This window comes from Schistocerca gregaria, chromosome 4, assembly GCF_023897955.1.
Source record: "Schistocerca gregaria isolate iqSchGreg1 chromosome 4, iqSchGreg1.2, whole genome shotgun sequence".
Taxonomy (NCBI): domain Eukaryota; kingdom Metazoa; phylum Arthropoda; class Insecta; order Orthoptera; family Acrididae; genus Schistocerca; species Schistocerca gregaria.
This window is the reverse complement of record NC_064923.1, coordinates 583,034,394-583,054,745: the sequence shown is the minus strand read 5'-3', so window position 1 is coordinate 583,054,745 and position 20,352 is coordinate 583,034,394.

Genomic DNA, 20,352 nt, shown 5'->3' with positions numbered 1-20,352 from the left:
TATGTATGTATATATAAACGCTTGAAGATGAACAGAACATGTTCGAAACGCGTTGCATTATGTTAGATTAAGAATAGAACAAAAAGTGACTGGTAGCAGAAACTTGAAATAAATAATGAACCCACAATTATTGTGGGGTTTGGTCCATTGTGGACCCCCCTCCCCAGGGAACGTCTCACGCCAGACGAACGTAACCCCTCTGTTTGCGTCGTAGAGTAATGGTGGTGTAAGCGTACGTGGAGAATTTGTATGAGTAGCAATTGCTGGCATAGTGTGGCTGAGGGGGTCTAAGGGGAACCAGCCCGCATTCACTGAGGCAGATAGAAACCGCCTAAAAACCAACCACAGACAGGTCGGGTCACTGGACCTCGACACAAGTCCGCCGGGCAGATTCGTGCCGGGGACCAGGTGCTCCTTTCCGCTCTGGAAAGCCATGAGTTAGACCGCTCGGCTAATCGTTTGGGCCAAATGTAGTCATTACATTTACTCCATATGCACTATCGCAGCAATAAATATTGAGTGAAATAGAAATCTCTATAGTGCTGTGCTGCTTATTTACTGCAGTGTATACTGAATAAATAATAGAGTATGAATGGTGCAGGTCCTGGTCCGGGACTAAGAGCTTGACAAAAATAAAGAATATGCAATGGGCTACATCAGTCCATTCAGAAGACTGATGACTAATAAAAAAGAGGTGATGCTTATTAAGTCCAGAACCGTAAATGGTTGTTGTACCATGCCTTCCGGAACAGGCTGTGATGCAGGACATAGGTCGCGGCTTTCGGGGCGCCCTGTGGCGTGCCTGTGCCGGCCGTACCTGACGGCGACCGCCTGGCGTGCGCCACTGCGGCTGCGACTGATTTGGAGGGCCGTCCACATTCCCCATGCCAGGCGTCGCATTCCTAATGAAATTCCTGAGCTGCGCTGCGCGACACGTCACAGATGGACACCCCTGTCTGCCGAGGCGTGGCAAACCGCTGGACGCCACACGGCCCGGCTAGCCGCAGCAGCTCCCTTTGACGTCGTCAACCTGCCGCGAATACGATACTTTATTTTATTTGGTCTTTCTGTACCGCGTCGTCAAATACTCTTGCGAAAAGGAACTCTTTGAAGTGCACAAAGGGAAAGCTATTTCATAATTTTGCGGACTCAAAAGCGGCGGGTCGTGCGCATTGATTCCATCAGCGACAAGTGCAAGCAGTGCTCGATACGTCATTCCTATTCTCTCTTTGACCGTTTCCATGGCAGGAATACAATCACGGGTGGGAGAAGACAGTACAGTATTTCTAAAGCCTTTGTATCTACTGTCTTTCCAATTCTGTGACCCCTTCCTGCCTCATACATCAGGCCAAGATCGAAACGTTTCCAGCTAATAATCGCAAAAGTGCAGCAATTTAACAGATGAATGTAAAAAGCTCATGTGGCACTAAAATCTCTCGTAGCCTTTTACCCACAACAAAGAACACTGAATGCTTGTGACAATTTATTTCTTTTATTTTGTATGGCGTTACCTGTCCATCTCCTTAATCAGCTACATTGCTGTTTAATGCATTCAGAAGCTATAAAATTATCCTTCATATTTACAATGAAATTTAGTACATTAATTGATTGTTTTGTTTTGCATTTTTAGCAAGTGCGAAGAGCTTGCTTTCGTTAGTAACTCGAATCGAGTGGCAATTGAAATAAATTAATCATTTACTTCATTTAGTTTTGGCGCTCAGAATCTCGATCATTGCTATGTATTAGTTTTAATCACTTGACTCTTGGATGTATGAGTGGTTGGACTCACAAAAAGAGAGTGGTCTATAAGACACGTTGCTAAGAGCACATAGAAAATGTTGGTCAGTAAAAGAATAGAATCAAATTATAATGGCTATGGTGACATAGAATTAATGTGAAAAAATATTTTACGGTACTGTCACCTTTGTTCTAGCGTATGACATACAATATCCTTAATTGAATCATAGTATCTATACGATTAAACAACAAACTTTCAGGTGTACTGGCCACATACCGGAAATTCTGCCCTTTGAAAGAAACACTTTTTGACAAACAAGAGTAACATGCTTTTTCTTTTTTTTTTTTTTTTTGTTGCAAATATTTCTTGTGGATTTGCCGCCTGTCTGACCACTTTTCCGTCTAAACGACATGGTAACATGAAACGTCACTCTTCTGGTTAACTCCAGTTTCCGCAATCGTCGGCTGTTAAAGAGCTTTTAGAACATTATTTTTGAGACATAAGTGGTTGACTCTTTCGTCCATATCAGAACGTAGTCTGCCTACCTGTGAATTGCGATGTTGCCATGCTAACGAAAAGACGCTTTTAAAACTACTACAACCGTTACGTTTCTTCGTGAAGGAATAGGCAGTCTTCCTGACTGTCTGCATCACTATTTGCCTTCTGGCCTTCTGGTGAAGAGAATCAACTGCAGATGAGCATGCGCGTGTGCATGTACGTACAATAAATCCAAGATAAGCCTTTAAATTTTTGTGAATCATTACTTATTTCATGTAAACAAGTGTCTTCGATGGCTACATAGAGTAAAAGCTCTGGAGGCCAAAGAAAACAAAAAAAAAATTCTATAGTCTGTCTCCATAGCACCGTCACATTAGGTGGAGACGAAAGGAGGAAGATCAAAGCAGCCGCGAGTTTTATTATGGAATGATAGAGAACTCAGTACTGCGATACTTTTCTTATTTTTGAGCACATAACTTTCTGTTCACATTTCGTATTTGAAATCAGATGGTGAGTCTCCTTCTCTGTTACAATTTCCTTTTTGTTTCGTCTGAGAGTTCCCACTGTTACTTTATTTTTCCCCCATACTTCTCCAAATAATGGAACACTCGAAGTAAATTATCCGTCGCGATATTTGATATGGTACCTCTCAACGTCTTTGTTAGTATTTTCACTGCAGTAGAAGAACCACTGTCACCTTGGAAATATAAACTTAACCACCTCTGGCCTACGAAGTCAACAACACAGCCAAACAATTCTGTCATTTTCTTTCCCTGGTTTGGAATGCTGAATAAACTTGCAACGGCCTCGAAAAGGCATAGGTTGTTCATCATTTGTCGGGGTATCTTGGGTATGTATCCTTTGACGACAGTTTTTCGTGAAAAGTTCTCAAATCTGTTAACTGAAAATGTAACGAAATATGTTGGATTGGCGAATTTTTCGCGAAGAAGTTCTCTGACCGGCATATCCCAGTGTCCACCTGCACTTGTATAATCATCTGCCTAAATGCTAGGCATTTTCTCAGATGTGATATTCTATCAGTTTGTTTATGTTTACACCAAAACTGCACTTAACTTCTAAATTAGACAACGTACGATGTCGTCTGACAATCTGTGCGAGAGAAAGTAATCCCATGCGTCCTTAGGAGTGACGGTTACAGAACCACTTACTGGACCAGATGATATTTTCATGATATTCTTTGCTTGTTTGCTGCTGAATGGAGGCGATGTCTTATTCTACTGAGTTCCATCACGTCCAGTAAATAAATCTGGGCTTCTGCAATCTATGTCATCTGATTCCTCAATGATGGCTTCGCTTCGAACGATGGAAAACGTGGGTTCATTATTCTGGGGGTCATCAGTGTCTCATTTACCGCCACCTTCCTGCTCGAAGAGAGAATTCATCTTCAACGCATTTATAAACGGTTAGTTCAAAATTGTGATCATCTGTGCCGACTTCAGATGATGTTCTTTGCTTCTTTGCATGCGAAGTTCAGAAGAACGCGAAATCCTGAAGATGGGCTAAAATTTACAGACGCGCGAAATTTGGCACGTACTTCGATGCGAGATGCCTTTAATAGGTTCCACAACGAAACATTGTCTCGAAATTTGGTAGAAAATCCGAAGAAATTCTGGTCGTATGTAAAGTACACAAGCGGCAAGACGCAGTCAATACCTTCGCTGCGCAGTGCCGATGGTACTGTTATCGACGACTGTGCCGCTAAAGCGGAGTTATTGAACGCAGTTTTCCGAAATTCCTTCACCAGGGAAGACGAATGGAATATTCCAGAATTTGAAACACGAACATCTGCTAGCATGAGTTTCTTAGAAGTAGATACCTTAGGGGTTGCGAAGCAACTCAAATCGCTTGATACGGGCAAGTCTTCAGGTCCAGATTGTATACCGATTAGGTTCCTTTCAGATTACGCTGATACTATAGCTCCCTACTTAGCACTCATATACAACCGCTCGCTCACCGATAGATCTGTACCTACAGATTGGAAAATTGCGCAGGTCGCACCAGTGTTCAAGAAGGGTAGTAGGAGTAATCCATTTAACTACAGACCTATATCATTGACGTCGGTTTGCAGTAGGGTTTTCGAGCGTATACTGTATTCAAACATTATGAATCACCTCGAAGGGAACGATCTATTGACACGTAATCAGCATGGCTTCAGAAAACATCGCTCTTGTGCAACGCAGCTAGCTCTTTATTCGCACGAAGTAATGGCCGCTATCGACAGGGGATCTCAAGTTGATTCCGTATTTCTAGATTTCCGGAAAGCTTTTGACACCGTTCCTCACAAGCGACTTCTAATCAAGCTGCGGAGCTATGGGGTATCGTCTCAGTTGTGCGACTGGATTCGTGATTTCCTGTCAGGAAGGTCGCAGTTCGTAGTAATAGACGGCAAATCATCGTGTAAAACTGAAGTGATATCAGGTGTTCCCCAGGGAAGCGTCCTGGGACCTCTACTGTTCCTGATCTATATAAATGACCTGGGTGACAATCTGAGCAGTTCTCTTAGGTTGTTCGCAGATGATGCTGTAATTTACCGTCTAGTAAGGTCATCCGAAGACCAGTATCAGCTGCAAAGCGATTTAGAAAAGATTGCTGTATGGTGTGTCAGGTGGCAGTTGACGCTAAATAACGAAAAGTGTGAGATGATCCACATGAGTTCCAAAAGAAATCCGTTGGAATTCGATTACTCGATAAATAGTACAATTCTCAAGGCTGTCAATTCAACTAAGTACCTGGGTGTTAAAATTACGAACAACTTCAGTTGGAAGGACCACATAGATAATATTGTCGGGAAGGCGAGCCAAAGGTTGCGTTTCATTGGCAGGACACTTAGAAGATGCAACAAGTCCACTAAAGAGACAGCTTACACTACACTCGTTCGTCCTCTGTTAGAATATTGCTGTGCGGTGTGGGATCCTTACCAGGTGGGATTGACGGAGGACATCGAGAGGGTGAAAAGAAGGGCAGCTCGTTTTGTATTATCGCGTTATAGGGGAGAGAGTGTGACAGATATGATACACGAGTTGGGATGGAAGTCATTACAGCATAGACGTTTTTCGTCGCGGCGAGAGCTTTTTACGAAATTTCAGTCACCAACTTTCTCTTCCGAATGCGAAAATATTTTGTTGAGCCCAACCTACATAGGTAGGAATGATCATCAAAATAAAATAAGAGAAATCAGAGCTCGAACAGAAAGGTTTAGGTGTTCGTTTTTCCCGCTCGCTGTTCGGGAGTGGAATAGTAGAGAGATAGTATGATTGTGGTTCGATGAACCCTCTGCCAAGCACTTAAATGTGAATTGCAGAGTAGTCATGTAGATGTAGATGTAGATGTAACAGGTACTCTGGTATTCATTCTGTAAATCAGCCAAAAAGACATCTTGTATTATCGTTCTGTTTGTTAAACTAAACTTACATTGATATTAAGTAATTTTTGCGTTGTGAAGCACATTTACCTTTCAAAATGTAGATGGTTGTAAACTTCATAGCTCTTCCTATTTTTTTAAAAAAAAAAACCAGTGTATGTGTGCCGAACAGCCAATTGCTGTCAGTAGTCTTTCCCCCATAAGGTCCTATTCATACCAAAAATAAATCAGTTTTTCGAAAGATGGCGTATTCTCTACAGGGTCTAAATGACGCCTGCCATGTGTTAAAAGTGTAATTAAGGAAAATATTTTCAGAAGCAGAAAGCAATGTTTTCCTAAAGAAAGACAGTTGTTTTTTTCCTAAGATTACAGAGGACACAAGCTAAAATACACAATTATAAAAACAGTTTACAGATAAAATGTAAGGCTGCTGGGAAAAAGACCTGTCGGTTTTCTGGAATTAGACATGAGTCACGGAGAGGTAGCTCGAGTCGTTCCTGTCGAAAGCCGATCCACAGTCGATCGCCCTGTTGTTCATCCAACTATTAAGTGGGGCTAAAGATATTTCTCTCTTGGGTCTACTTATATCCCCCAAGTTGATACTTATACTGAAATCTTATTGTACATGCTCCACGCTGAGACTTTCCAAATTGGAAACATGATGTTTATTTGGAGTATATTAGAAGTATTTCCATCTCAGTAGAGGACAGCGTCAAGGATGTAGAGTATGCCAAGAAAAAATACACAATAATAATTTACAAATAAGAATTAAAATACTAATGTATCTTCCACAGATCCCTAGTAAAATATTCCTCGCAAATGTGAAATAAGCAACAAAAATAATGTAAGCATATTTTTATTTAAAAAGAATTAAATTGGGAGAAACTAATTCGAACGAAATAATGGAGTATATGAAAATTGCAATGTTGTACAATATGGAAATCAATCAACTGGCTGACACGATGACTGAAACTTTTGGAAGATACGTTTTCTGTCTCCCACTGGCTATCCAGAGCATCCCCTTATAAAGCAGCGTTTATTTTCTGGCCTCTGATTGGCTACCAGTCGAGAATAGGGACTGCAGAAATAGAATGAGATTTTCACTCTGCAGCGGAGTGTGCGCTGATATGAAACTTCCTGGCAGATTAAAACTGTGTGCCCGACCGAGACTCGAACTCGGGACCTTTGCCTTTCGCGGGCAAGTGCTCTACCGACTGAGCTACCGAAGCACGACTCACGTCCGGTACTCACAGCTTTACTTCTGCCAGTATCCGTCTCCTACCTTCCAAACTTTACAGAAGCTCTTCTGCGAACCTTGCAGAACTAGCACTCCTGAAAGAAAGGATATTGCGGAGACATGGCTTAGCCACAGCCTGGGGGATGTTTCCAGAATGAGATTTTCACTCTGCAGCGGAGTGTGCGCTGATATGAAACTTCCTGGCAGATTAAAACTGTGTGCCCGACCGAGACTCGAACTCGGGACCTTTGCCTTTCGCGGGCAAGTGCTCTACCGACTGAGCTACCGAAGCACGACTCACGTCCGGTACTCACAGCTTTACTTCTGCCAGTATCCGTCTCCTACCTTCCAAACTTTACAGAAGCTCTTCTGCGAACCTTGCAGAACTAGCACTCCTGAAAGAAAGGATATTGCGGAGACATGGCTTAGCCACAGCCTGGGGGATGTTTCCAGAATGAGATTTTCACTCTGCAGCGGAGTGTGCGCTGATATGAAACTTCCTGGCAGATTAAAACTGTGTGCCCGACCGAGACTCGAACTCGGGACCTTTGCCTTTCGCGGGCAAGTGCTCTACCGACTGAGCTACCGAAGCACGACTCACGTCCGGTACTCACAGCTTTACTTCTGCCAGTATCCGTCTCCTACCTTCCAAACTTTACAGAAGCTCTTCTGCGAACCTTGCAGAACTAGCACTCCTGAAAGAAAGGATATTGCGGAGACATGGCTTAGCCACAGCCTGGGGGATGTTTCCAGAATGAGATTTTCACTCTGCAGCGGAGTGTGCACTGATATGAAACTTCCTGGCAGATTAAAACTGTGTGCCTGACCGAGACTCGAACTCGGGACCTTTGCCTTTCGCGGGCAAGTGCTCTACCGACTGAGCTACCGAAGCACGACTCACGTCCGGTACTCACAGCTTTACTTCTGCCAGTATCCGTCTCCTACCTTCCAAACTTTACAGAAGCTCTTCTGCGAACTTTGCAGAACTAGCACTCCTGAAAGAAAGGATATTGCGGAGACATTGCTTAGCCACAGCCTGGGGGATGTTTCCAGAATGAGATTTTCACTCTGCAGCGGAGTGTGCGCTGATATGAAACTTCCTGGCAGATTAAAACTGTGTGCCCGACCGAGACTCGAACTCGGGACCTTTGCCTTTCGCGGGCAAGTGCTCTACCGACTGAGCTACCGAAGCACGACTCACGTCCGGTACTCACAGCTTTACTTCTGCCAGTATCCGTCTCCTACCTTCCAAACTTTACAGAAGCTCTTCTGCGAACCTTGCAGAACTAGCACTCCTGAAAGAAAGGATATTGCGGAGACATGGCTTAGCCACAGCCTGGGGGATGTTTCCAGAACAGTTTTAATCTGCCAGGAAGTTTCATATCAGCGCACACTCCGCTGCAGAGTGAAAATCTCATTCTGGAAACATCCCCCAGGCTGTGGCTAAGCCATGTCTCCGCAATATCCTTTCTTTCAGGAGTGCTAGTTCTGCAAGGTTCGCAGAAGAGCTTTTGTAAAATTTGGAAGGTAGGAGACGGATACTGGCAGAAGTAAAGCTGTGAGTACCGGACGTGAGTCGTGCTTCGGTAGCTCAGTCGGTAGAGCACTTGCCCGCGAAAGGCAAAGGTCCCGAGTTCGAATCTCGGTCGGGCACACAGTTTTAATCTGCCAGGAAGTTTCACTGCAGAAATAACTGATACGAAAGAGTGGCTAGGCAGGCTCAGTATTAACCTGCGTAGAGAAAGATGTGCGAAGTGCAGACATGTGCTATACACAGTAATTCTATTAACGTTTATTTCGATTGTTTGTGATATTCATCCAAAATAATTGTGAATATGAATAGTAGACATACACAAGGGTAGTTCTCGTGATCTATAAGAAAGTCATAGAAGCCTTTATCACATTTTTTAAATAGCCAAGCAGCTCATTAGTCATTTCTAGTCGTCTTCATAGCCGACCAAGCGATATCTTCTGCATCAAGAAAACGCCTATAGCGGACGTAAGGTTGACCGAAACAATAATCGCGACGTCTACCTGAACTGTACATGTCCACCAACATGAAATGTCTGGTTGTTACAGTCAGTCCACACCAACACGTCGTTGGCAACAGTGCCTAGTGGAGACATAGCCGTGTTCCGAAAGCGTTCTCATGTACTCATCAGTTGGAATTTCGCAGGTAAAGTTATATTTTCCAGTCATCTACTGAAGACGGGCAGCACTATTCCATTTTCTGAGTGTATAGCTGTGTATTTTGACGCGCCACTGCGATATTTGTCGAGGAGTTAGCGAGTCGGATGAAATTAGGATCCACGAATGACCCGTGTGAACGGAGAAAACGGTATAACGTGCAACGTGAAAATGTTTATAAGGAGGCTGAATATTGCAGTCCTCAGGAAAAGTATTGTCATCAAGCCACTGAAAAGGCAAAGATGAACATAGATGTATCACGCTACTCTTCATAACAGAGTCTGACGAAAATTGACGTGACTTCGACGATCGCTTCAAAGAATACCACGTGTTGACTCAAGGCAGTTTTCATACTTTCATGTATACTGAAGCGCCAAGGAAACTGGCATAGGCATGGGTATTGAAATACAAATATATGTAAACACGGTGAAAGTTTACGAGCAACAGGATTATGGCAAAAACGTACCGTTGCCCAAGATGGCGGCGATGATGTCAACTAAGATGGAGGCCATGAGATCAGCTGATAACATATGTACCGTTATCCAAGATGGCGGATTGTGGCGGGATCTTTGAATTATGGCGGGTAAAAGCCACACACCCCTGGCCCAGAAAATGGCACGATGTTAAAATTCCAGGGTGACAATGCACCACACCACGGTTATCTCTACTAAATAACGAAAATCGCGGGAAGATAGCTCACTTGGGCTACCTCTACTAACGTAAGTCACCCTAACTAACGTAACACCCTAATGAACCCCAATTAGGAAAGACCATCATGATGTATAGTAGGGAAAAGCTATCCTGACGGGGACGACTACTTTGCCGATGATATAACACCAGAAAATCTTGATAAAAGCACCAACATTAAGCGTTACAGAGTGTGTTTTAGCAGAAAGTAAAAAGAAAGAAAGGTCGTCTTTAGTTATTTGCCAAACATCTAAGTAGGCCTAATAATTGCAAATTAATTCCATGAAAGTTAAGTTCAAAGAAATGTCAGTCAAAGATAACTTTTGTGTGGAAGAGAGTTGTAAACGCAACGAAGAAATTCAACGCGTCTACAATACTCATTCACGGGAAAGGTAAGTCGCTTGCTAGTTATCGTGCTATCAAGTCATACGAGAGCAGCTCTTGTCATAGCTGAGGGAACGGAGCGTGACGAGATTGCTTTACTGTCAAGAGTCGTTGTTGAGTGACGTAGACGCACGGATGTTGTGAACTGATATTCAGACTAGAGACTTGAACCGAGATAGTATGTTGACTGCTTATACCGAGTTGTTGGACTTTATTAACGGAAGTAGGCAATATTGGACTCAATATTCACATAAGTGAACTTATAGAAAGGAATGGACAAAGTTTCAGAAGATTACAATTCACGTTTAGTCTCGAGCAGGAGACATTGACACGAATACATGAAGAAGATACAATTACGCCGAGGGTTAAAGTTGTCTAATTCTCACGATACCTGAAACTAACCGAACTACCAGTGCTAATTAACCGTGTGTGCGTGTGGCGTGATGGTTATAAAGTATTTCTTAAAACTTTTTCAAATCTTGCCTCTCGTTAACCGACCGAAACACACATCATCGAGCAACGAGTCTCGACTCCACCCAACAAGCTGTAGCACTAACAGCTCCACGGCGTCGACAACACCAGCAGGCGGCGAAGAGGGGACGTCACACCGCCACATCCTCCTACCAACTGCCACCAAGTTTTAATTTTGGCGGTAACAAAGCTCACTTGTGGTTTCTCCACTATTGTTGTTGTGGTCTTCAGTCCAGAGACTGGTTTGATGTAGCTCTCCATGCTACTCTATCCTGTGCAAGCTTCTTCATCTCCCAGTACCTACTGCAACCTACATCCTTCTGAATCCTTTAAGTGTATTCATATCTTGGTCTCCCTCTACGATTTTTACCCTCCACGCTGCCCTACAATACTAAATTTGTCATCACTTTTTGCCTCAGAATATGTCCTACCAACCGATTCCTTCTTCCAGTCAAGTTGTGCCGCATATGTCTCTTCTCCCCAATTATATTCAATACCTCCTCATTAGTTATGTGATTTACCCATCTAATCTTCAGCATCCTTATGTAGCACCACATTTCGAAAGCTTCTATTCTTTTCTTGTCGAAACTATTTATCGTCCACGTTTCACTTCCATACATGGCTACATTTCATACATATACTTTCTCTACTAAGTAAAGAAAATCGTGGGCAGATAGCTCACTTTGTCTACCTCCACAAACCTGTCACCCGACCACCACTTCCTCCTACGAACTGACACCAAGTTTAAATTTCAGCAGCAAAATACATCACATCCCGGTTACCTCTACTAAGCAAAGAAAATCGAGGGAAGATAGCTCACTTGGCCTACCTCCACTAACCTGTCACCCAACCGCAGGCTATTCCTATGAACTGGCCGCAACTTTTAATTTTGGCAGTAAACAAAAGTCAATTCCCATATCTCTACTTAGCTAAGAAAATGGCACGAAAGAGAAGACACTTGAGTCACCAGGCTGCAACCTCCTCCTAAGGATTTGTGGGAAAAGGACTTGGACATAAGTTTTTATTTAATCAATTCCATGCAGGTGTTCTCCCCACAAGGTTAGGACTACAACTGACTTAAAACACATCGCCACAACCAGAGGGCACTACCGTGACGTCAGATTACGACGCAAGTACTGTTATCCAAGACCGAAGCATACAACGTGTTCACCACAAGTCTTGGACATATTGACAACACCAGAGAGCTCTACCGTAGACATGAATTTTCGCAAATACCACGTAGTCCTCGACTTGGAAGGAAATTGTTAAAGTTTACGCCAAGATCCTCAACCGAGCGACATGTCTCATTACCAACCCATGTTGTCGGGACAACATGGCCTAACGTGTATTAACGTCCACAGCGTATGACTTCATTCAAGATAGTGTGATAAAATGGAGGGAAAACGACTCTGTCTATCGTAAACATAAATCTTTATTATTTTGCAAGCAATGTCTCCACCACCAAATCGAGGTCACAACTGACCTAGTACACATTACTGACACCAGAAAGTACGATCATCCTTTCTATGACCTAATCCCAGATTGTGGTCTGTAAGGTGAAAATGATGCAAAAATGATTCAGGCAACACTGGGCTCCTGGGGAGAGTAAAGAAGTAGTGCACTCTATTTATTTTGCAACATTTTATTTAGGGACTGGGTAAATTTATCACAATGATACAAAACACACGGTCTCACATGCTTAGGACCACCTCACACAGCCCACAGACCTGCAAATTACATCTAAATAACACTGTCCAGACACGCAAACAACTCCTAATTTACCCAAATAATTTAAGTACAGATATGCAGACTGCTCCTAAATAGCGCAACACAGTCATGTGTAGACACGCTCACTACTCGTAACTGTCTAAATAACGCACGGCACAGCCTACAGACCCGCAATCAACACACGGAAGTACACCCTCCCCCTCCCTCCACACCTGTCAACTAGGGTGCGAAGTGACAGTCAGCTGTCAAACCACACACAGGTGCCCTCAGGTTTGAGGTTCTCACATGCCTTTCATACTTGATTTTGGAGAAATTCCTATCAACATATGTGTTAACGTAGACACACAAACTGACGTGATCGGGTGGGAGCGCAGTCGTGAGCCGCCGAACGCAGGTGAATGTCGCATCTAGTCGCTATTGGTGATGCAATCGAATGGGAGCAAAGACTTGCTTACAGAGGGCAGACGTTCCAAGCGTGGGCACGCGCGGGTTCGTCGCCATACTCTCTCTAACCGCGGTCAGGCGAAGAAATCCATTCCAGAATAGTACAAGCTACTTCTTCTTAGCCATTCTAAGGGACCATGCGTGACGTGACGTTGACGCTTCGCCGCACGTAGGTACATACCATCGCAAGCGCATCTGGCCACGGTCTCAATGTTATAATATAAACAAATTGCTATATAAAATAATAACCAAGTCGAACTCTAGTAAATTCCACAGTCCCCCCAGACATACTTAACGTGCCCTTTTGTAGGAGATTCCGTGTTGTCTGAGCTTGTATGCACGGAAATTCTTGCCCTAACACAACCTGTTTACGAAAATATTGCACAATAACGTCGAATGCAGTTTTCCTCGTGGACCTAACATGGTAACCACTCCATCACGTGCTACCCTTCCTGCTCTCAACATACGCAAATGTTCTCACAGCAATGCGGAGGCTCCTATATCCCACCACAAAGGATCTGAATGAATGGAACATTATGATTGGCTCTTATCGAATTTACTCGTCGAATTACTGATGCTGCCGGTATCCAAGCACCATCCACCTCTTCTTTCTGAGACTTTAAACTGTAAAATTTTTTTGCTCACTTCACTAAAGTGCATTGACAGTGAAACCTGTAAACTTGTCTATAGCTCGTCAAATACATACCAAACTCACAAGGATATTGGAAGCCAAGAACATAGCTACCAGTCTAATCACAATTAAATATTACCATTGCTGCTACAATCTGACACAGATCGTTGTACAGTTAATGTCTCCTATTCACAGCTGTACTTCAGGAACCAATCTCACTATTTATAGCACATGTAATTTTCAACTTAAAGAATCTCTCGCAAATGTCCTCAACCTATATGTCCCTCACGACATGACACACAGTAATTTTCTCTAGTCTTGCCACAACATAAACTACATTAACTTTACAATGAAATATATTCACATTTTACACAACATAAGCCACAAAAACTTTACAATGCCATATATACACATATTACCCAAACAGTTGAGTTATCTTTTATATCTGTGCAACACCTGAGAATTTATCTTATTTCTACACTCACACCAACTTTATGTCAAAATGCTCCGCAGTGCTAGGAAAGCACCATCCACCTCTTCTTTCTTCCTACAGACGTGACATTCAGCTGCAATAAACTATTTTACACTGATCGCCATATTGCACCGAAAACTAATCCTCACATACTATCCTCACATACTGCCATACATAACGTTAAATACGTAAAGACACCAACTCATTCACACTCTCCTCCCCCTGCGGAGAGGTGCTTCAACATTAGTGCGTGAAACCGATCTTCAACTCACCAATATATCAACGTATAGCGTACCGATGTACTAAACATACAATTCCTACTTGCGCCATACAGAAACACCCATTAGTGAATCGAAGTCACTCTCAGAACTTATGTGCAATGACAGTTTCGTTTCCCCCTCCGCACAAACGAGCTACTGTTTCTGATCTGTACTTGCCTGGTTGCTTGGGTTTCTACAGACATCTCCAGACTCGGGGATTACAAGAACCCAATTAAGCGACATAATTAAGAAGGCATAGACTGGAAATTATTTCTCTACAAACCAGAAATTTTAGCTACCTGGAGCATGCTCTAGACCACTGAGTAACTACAAACAAACACATGAAAAATCATATTTCCACCCGTGAATACCAGTCGCGCTGATGTAACATACTCCATACAGTTTACAAGCCAACTAAAGTCTTTCCCATCTCTAGAGAAGAGGCAATCATATATACCACGTCCCAGTTGCACATACTACAATCGATCTTATCACAAGTAAATAAAGGCGCGAAATGTGAAGAAGCAGTCATCCAAACAATTTATATTGGAGAGAGTAACGTTATAGCGCCAGCGTACCTCCGTACACAATGTTCTCACATTTCCACTTGGTTACGAAAGCTGCCCATCTTACGATCGCGGTCTCAATTGAACATCACTCGTCAGTGAGCGAAGTATTGGAAGTACTTCATGCTGTCGGCAAAGGCTCTGGAAATATAAATATCACTAACTTTCTTATGAATCGATACACTTCAAAGTGGTCCAAATGGCTCTGAGTAATATGGGATTTAACTGCTGAGGTCATCAGTCTCCTAGAACGTAACTTAAACCTATCTAACCTAAGGACATCACACACATGCATGCCCGAGGCTGGATTCGAACCAGCGACTATAGCGGTCGCACGGTCCCAGACTGTAGCGCCTAGAACCTTCTCGGCCACAACGGCCGGCCCGATATAGCCTACCCGTTGCTATCACAGTACTCCAAGTCAAATCCACACCCTCCTTACGACTGGAAATATTCATTTCCTTTACAGAGACCCACACTTTATAAACCTGATGCTCAAGTGCGAACGTATCACTCATTCCCCACTACTACTACGTATAATACTTAGACAACAGATGATTGGCTGCAATACGAACTAATACTGACCGAAAATCAACGATCCGTGTTCCTGTCTCTTAGGTTTTTCTTGCGAGTCCTAACATCCTGTCCAAGAAAGAGGGACGTAATCCGTTAGATATTAAAGAAAAACCCGATCGCAACAACTACCGTATGTCTTTGTCACAAGCGGTCCTCGTTCTACTGGTGCACACAAGTATCCATGTTGAAAGCTATACGCGCTTTAGGATCGAGGTTTTTTTACTGACAACTACCTTGACAGTGATCGTAGAAATGCGTATTACCAGCCCACAATGCAACCTCATGATAAAATTACCCCATTTAGAAACTGATTCGGCTAAGGAACGTGGTATGTAAGCTGTATTTGCCACTCTCTCACACCACCCCAGATAGATAAGTCTATAGTATTTCTAGCACATTCTGTCTCGGTACCATATCAGAGGTTATGTGATATATTCACTGAGTTATAGCGATGACTGACTGAGAAGGTATACAAACAGTAGTAGTAGCTGATGTACTGATGGAGGTTGTAAGAAGATAAATTTACACTAGCTTCTCAGATCTCTAGTGTTACGCTATCCGCTAGATGCCTCAGATTTGCAGACAGCTCTTTCCGTTCCAAGTACATACCTGCATTCGAACCTATTGACAATTCGTTTAATGATTACAACCACAATTCACAATCATGTTTCTGACACTGCCATATCTCGAAATCAGTCCACCTTTCCCGAATCTAGCTACTACAGTAGAATTGCAATGTGGTTTTAGTCACCCCCTATGCATCTTGCAACTGCTCCCATTTCTGCAGCTTTCCGCATGTGATTGTTCCAATTCCAGTCGAAACTGAGCATAAGTCGCAGAAAGACATACCCACCACCTTCTGAAACTAGTGTAGAAACAGAATTACCTGAGTTCGGGCAACAGGACAGTGCTTTGAGCATTCGGCAGAATTGAACGCAATGATTTATGTCTCAAAACTACATACAAGTGCTACAGATCTACAGATCCACGTCCATTCAAATCAGTCAGCCCAACATGCTATCATAGTTATTGTATACCAACCCCCCCCCCCCCCCCCCCCCGCTCCCAACAAGGAAAGTTTACGAACCATAAAAGATCACCCTATTTACAAGTCACTTAGGCACCAATGCTGGTGCAATGACACAAAGCTGCGTTGTGGTCCAGTGTGGAGAAAGGGATTTCGCAATGCTTCTCCAGAATAACTAAGAGTGCACACCTCTAAGCATTCCTAAAGGTATAATCAGTCCCTCACCGGATTCACACCTAAAACTGCTGCTGCTACTGACGCCTATTAAATATACATGTGCTGCAGAGGCCACTTCAAAGTTTGACCAGCTATACTCCAGGCGAATGATCATATCCCGCAGACTGTACTAAATCGCTCTGATCCTGTTTCAAACACTGTTTTGTAACACGATCTTGTGCAATGCAGAAAATGTGTTTTTTTTTTTCTGCCACGACTTTCAGGCCTTTGCCGGGTTCTAAACTGACATAAGAAGTTCTGATCCATGGTCTTTCGCTGGAATCTAGACTTTGCACCTTGTAAACTATATTCTTACAGCAGATATGATAATACTGGATGATTTAAATAAAAGACAGTTACAACATAAGAAAATTGGAAGATGTTTACAGTGTTGGCGTAGGTCCCCAAACTACAGTCCGAATGTCGTTCACAAGCTCTACATTTAGACTCATCTCTCACACTGACGGAATAGCTGACGACTCTGCGTTCCCTTTCGACTGATTTCTCATATTTCACTCATGTGCACGATCACTGTTTTACGGCTAGCAACCCGCAGTAGTTGCTGTCCATCCACCAAGACTTTTTTCACAACTCAAACAAGCCGTATCAGTCAATCATTAAGTGGTAACCAGTGCACGGATGGGATGCAAAAGACACCATTGATGTACTCTAACAGTAAACATCACAGTTGACAGCACGAAGAATTTTACGGTAACTTCAACACCTGCCAATGATGTGACATCATGTTTCCCCAATATCAGTACAATAGGTAAGCCATCTCCTCTCCACTTTGCGAGTATCATTGCGAACCCACTTAGTGAGTATCATTGCGAACATGGATAGATGACTGTCCAGTATGTACATTCAATCTTAATTCTCGAGCACATAAGTCATCAAAGTATACCAGACAGCGCTCCTCATATTTCTGTTACCTCGAGCATAGTGTTTAATTTACGAACTATCTCTTTGCGTATGAGAGTCACAGAGCATTATCGCTGTCTTAGGGTAAAATTAGAAACTGAAAGACCCTCCTCAAACTGTCTGCGACCAACCAGCCATGCAGCACCGTTAGCGAATTATTGTGCAACCGACCAGGGGGAAGAAGGCCGCTACACTCCACCTCTCGTGAACGAATGGAGCTTTCCGAGTGCTCTACCATTTCGAGATGCGTCCATGTCTAGGAGCATCCTTATCGATGTATAGTAACAGATTTCAAAGTCCTGTCGTGTAATAACAGACAGTTAAGAAGAACAAGAACTGAATTACTTTTATAGAAGATGGAGCTCCAGACAGATAGAGTTCGACACATTTTTACGTAAATCAAGCAAGGTATCAACTCCAAAGTACTATTCTAGGGTCTAGGATCGATTGGTGGATGATACTGGTAAGAGAGAACATACACGTACTTCTAAGGCTACAACGTTCTGCACTTCACGTGGGCCTATAATCTTACATCACCGAAGTTTCCAACCTATCAGAACTATGGAATGTAGCGTTGTTAATATTACTTTGTGAGACATATATATTTCAAATGTATGACATACAGACTCCTTCCCAGTTTCTCTATGAAGAACTATGTCATCGAAACGTAAATCACTTGCTCTACGTGATACAAACAAAATATATACCTTTCTGGAGACGTATAGTGTAGACTGTTCAAATCCGAACACCGTTCAGAAATTATACAATGCCAGCATCAGACATACATAAAATGATCGTTAGTAGCGGCGGATACATACTAGAAGGAAACAAATAAACACATTGCAGCAGCGTCTGACATGTGAAAATTACAAGTCTTTCCTTCACTAACTCTGTAAACAACACATCTGTCAGGCATGTGCTGTTTTCTTAACATCTGACGGATTACGTCTCTCTTTCTAGGACAGGGCGATAGGACTCACAAGAAAACCCTGAGAGACATGCACACAGATCGTTGACATTCGGTCAGTATTACTTGGTCTCGCAGGCAATCATCTATTGACTAAGTATTATACTTAGTAGTAGTAGGGAATGCGTAATATGTTCACATTTGACCATCAGGTTTATAAAGTATATGTTTGGGTAAAGGAAATGGCTATATCCAGTCGTATGGATGGTGTATTTCCGATACTTCGCTCATTGTCGAATGATGTTCATTTCAGACCATGGTTGTGAGCTAGGTGGCTTTTGAGATCAAGTGCACATTTGAGAAGATTGTTTATGTCGGTGCTTTTGTGCTGGACCATAATTTTCTCCCATGTAAATTGTTCAGTTGACTGCTTCTTCACATTTCGCATCTTTATTTAGTTGAGGTATGATCGACTATGGAGTGTTGATCTGGGATGTGGAAGATACGATTGCATGTTCTCTAGAGATGGGAAAGACCATAGTTGGGATGATTTGGAGTATGCTATGTCAGGGAGATCGATATTCGGGGTGGAAATATGATTTTTCATGTGTTTGTTTGTAGTTACGCAGCGGTTTAGAGCATGCTCCATCTAGCAAAATTTATGGGTTTATAATGAATTAATTCCAGTGTATGTCTTCGGAACTATGTTGCGTGAGCGATCAGTAGGCTACTCCTGTGTGCTTGATATCGAGAAGTACTGCGAAAATCATATAATATTATGGCAGATGATGTGGAAATATGTATGTTGTTGTAATCCTCTAGGCTGGAGATGTCTGTAGAAATGCAAGGAAGCAGGCAGGTACAGAACAGAAACAGTAGCGCGTTTGTGCGGAGGGGGAACACACCTGTCATTGAATTAGTTCTGAGATTTACTTCAATTTACTGAGGGCGTTCCGAAGTAAAAAGGGTGATTTTGTATAGCGTAGGATAGGAATTGTATGTTTAGTACATCGACATGGTACGCTTTGATATATTGGTGTATTGGAGATCGGTTTCACACACTAATATTCAAGCTCCTGTCCCCAGTTGGTGGAGAGTGTAAATGAGTAGGTGTTTTTGCGTATTTCACGATTTGTATGGCAGTGTGTGAGGATTAGCTTTCGGTGTAATATGGCGATCAGTGTAAAATAGTTTATTGCAATCAAATGTGACGTCTGCAGGAAGAAAAAAGAGGTGGACGGTGCTTCCCTAGGACTGAGAAGCATTGCGACATAAAGTTGGTGTGAGTGTAGACATAAGATAACTTTTTCGGGTGCTGTACAGATATAAAAGTTAACTCCACTGTCAGTGTAATATGCGTATATATTACATCGTAAAGTTATTGTGGCTTATGTTGTGTAAAATGTATATATATTGCATTGAAAAGTTACTGTAGTTTATGTTGTGGCATGACTAGAAAGGATGACTGTGTGTTCTGTCATGAGGGACATATAGATTGAGGAAATCGATAAAGGTGAGAGATTTTTTTATGTTGAAAATTACGTGCGGTATAAATAGTGAGATTGGTTCCAGAAGTACAGCTGTCAATAGGAGACAATTACTGCACAACGATCGGTGTCAGACTGTAGCAGCAATGGTAATATTTAATTGTAGTTAGACTGGTAGATATGTTCTTGGCTTTCGGTATCCTTGTGAGTCTGGTATATATTTGATGATCTGTAGACAGGTTTATGGGTTCAACTGTCAATGCACTTTAGCGATCTGTGCAAAGTAATTTTGCAGCTGAAGTTCCAGAGAGAAGAGGCAAATAGTGCCTGGATAGTGACAGCATCAGTAATTTGGCGAATAAATTCGATAAGAGTCAATCATAATGATTGATTCATTCAGATCCTATGTGGTGGGGTATAAGAGCCTCTACGTAGATGTGAGAACATATGCGTATGTCGAGATCAGGAAGCGTAGCACGTGATGGAGTCGGTACAACGTTAAATCTGCGAGGGAGACCTCATTCGACGTTATT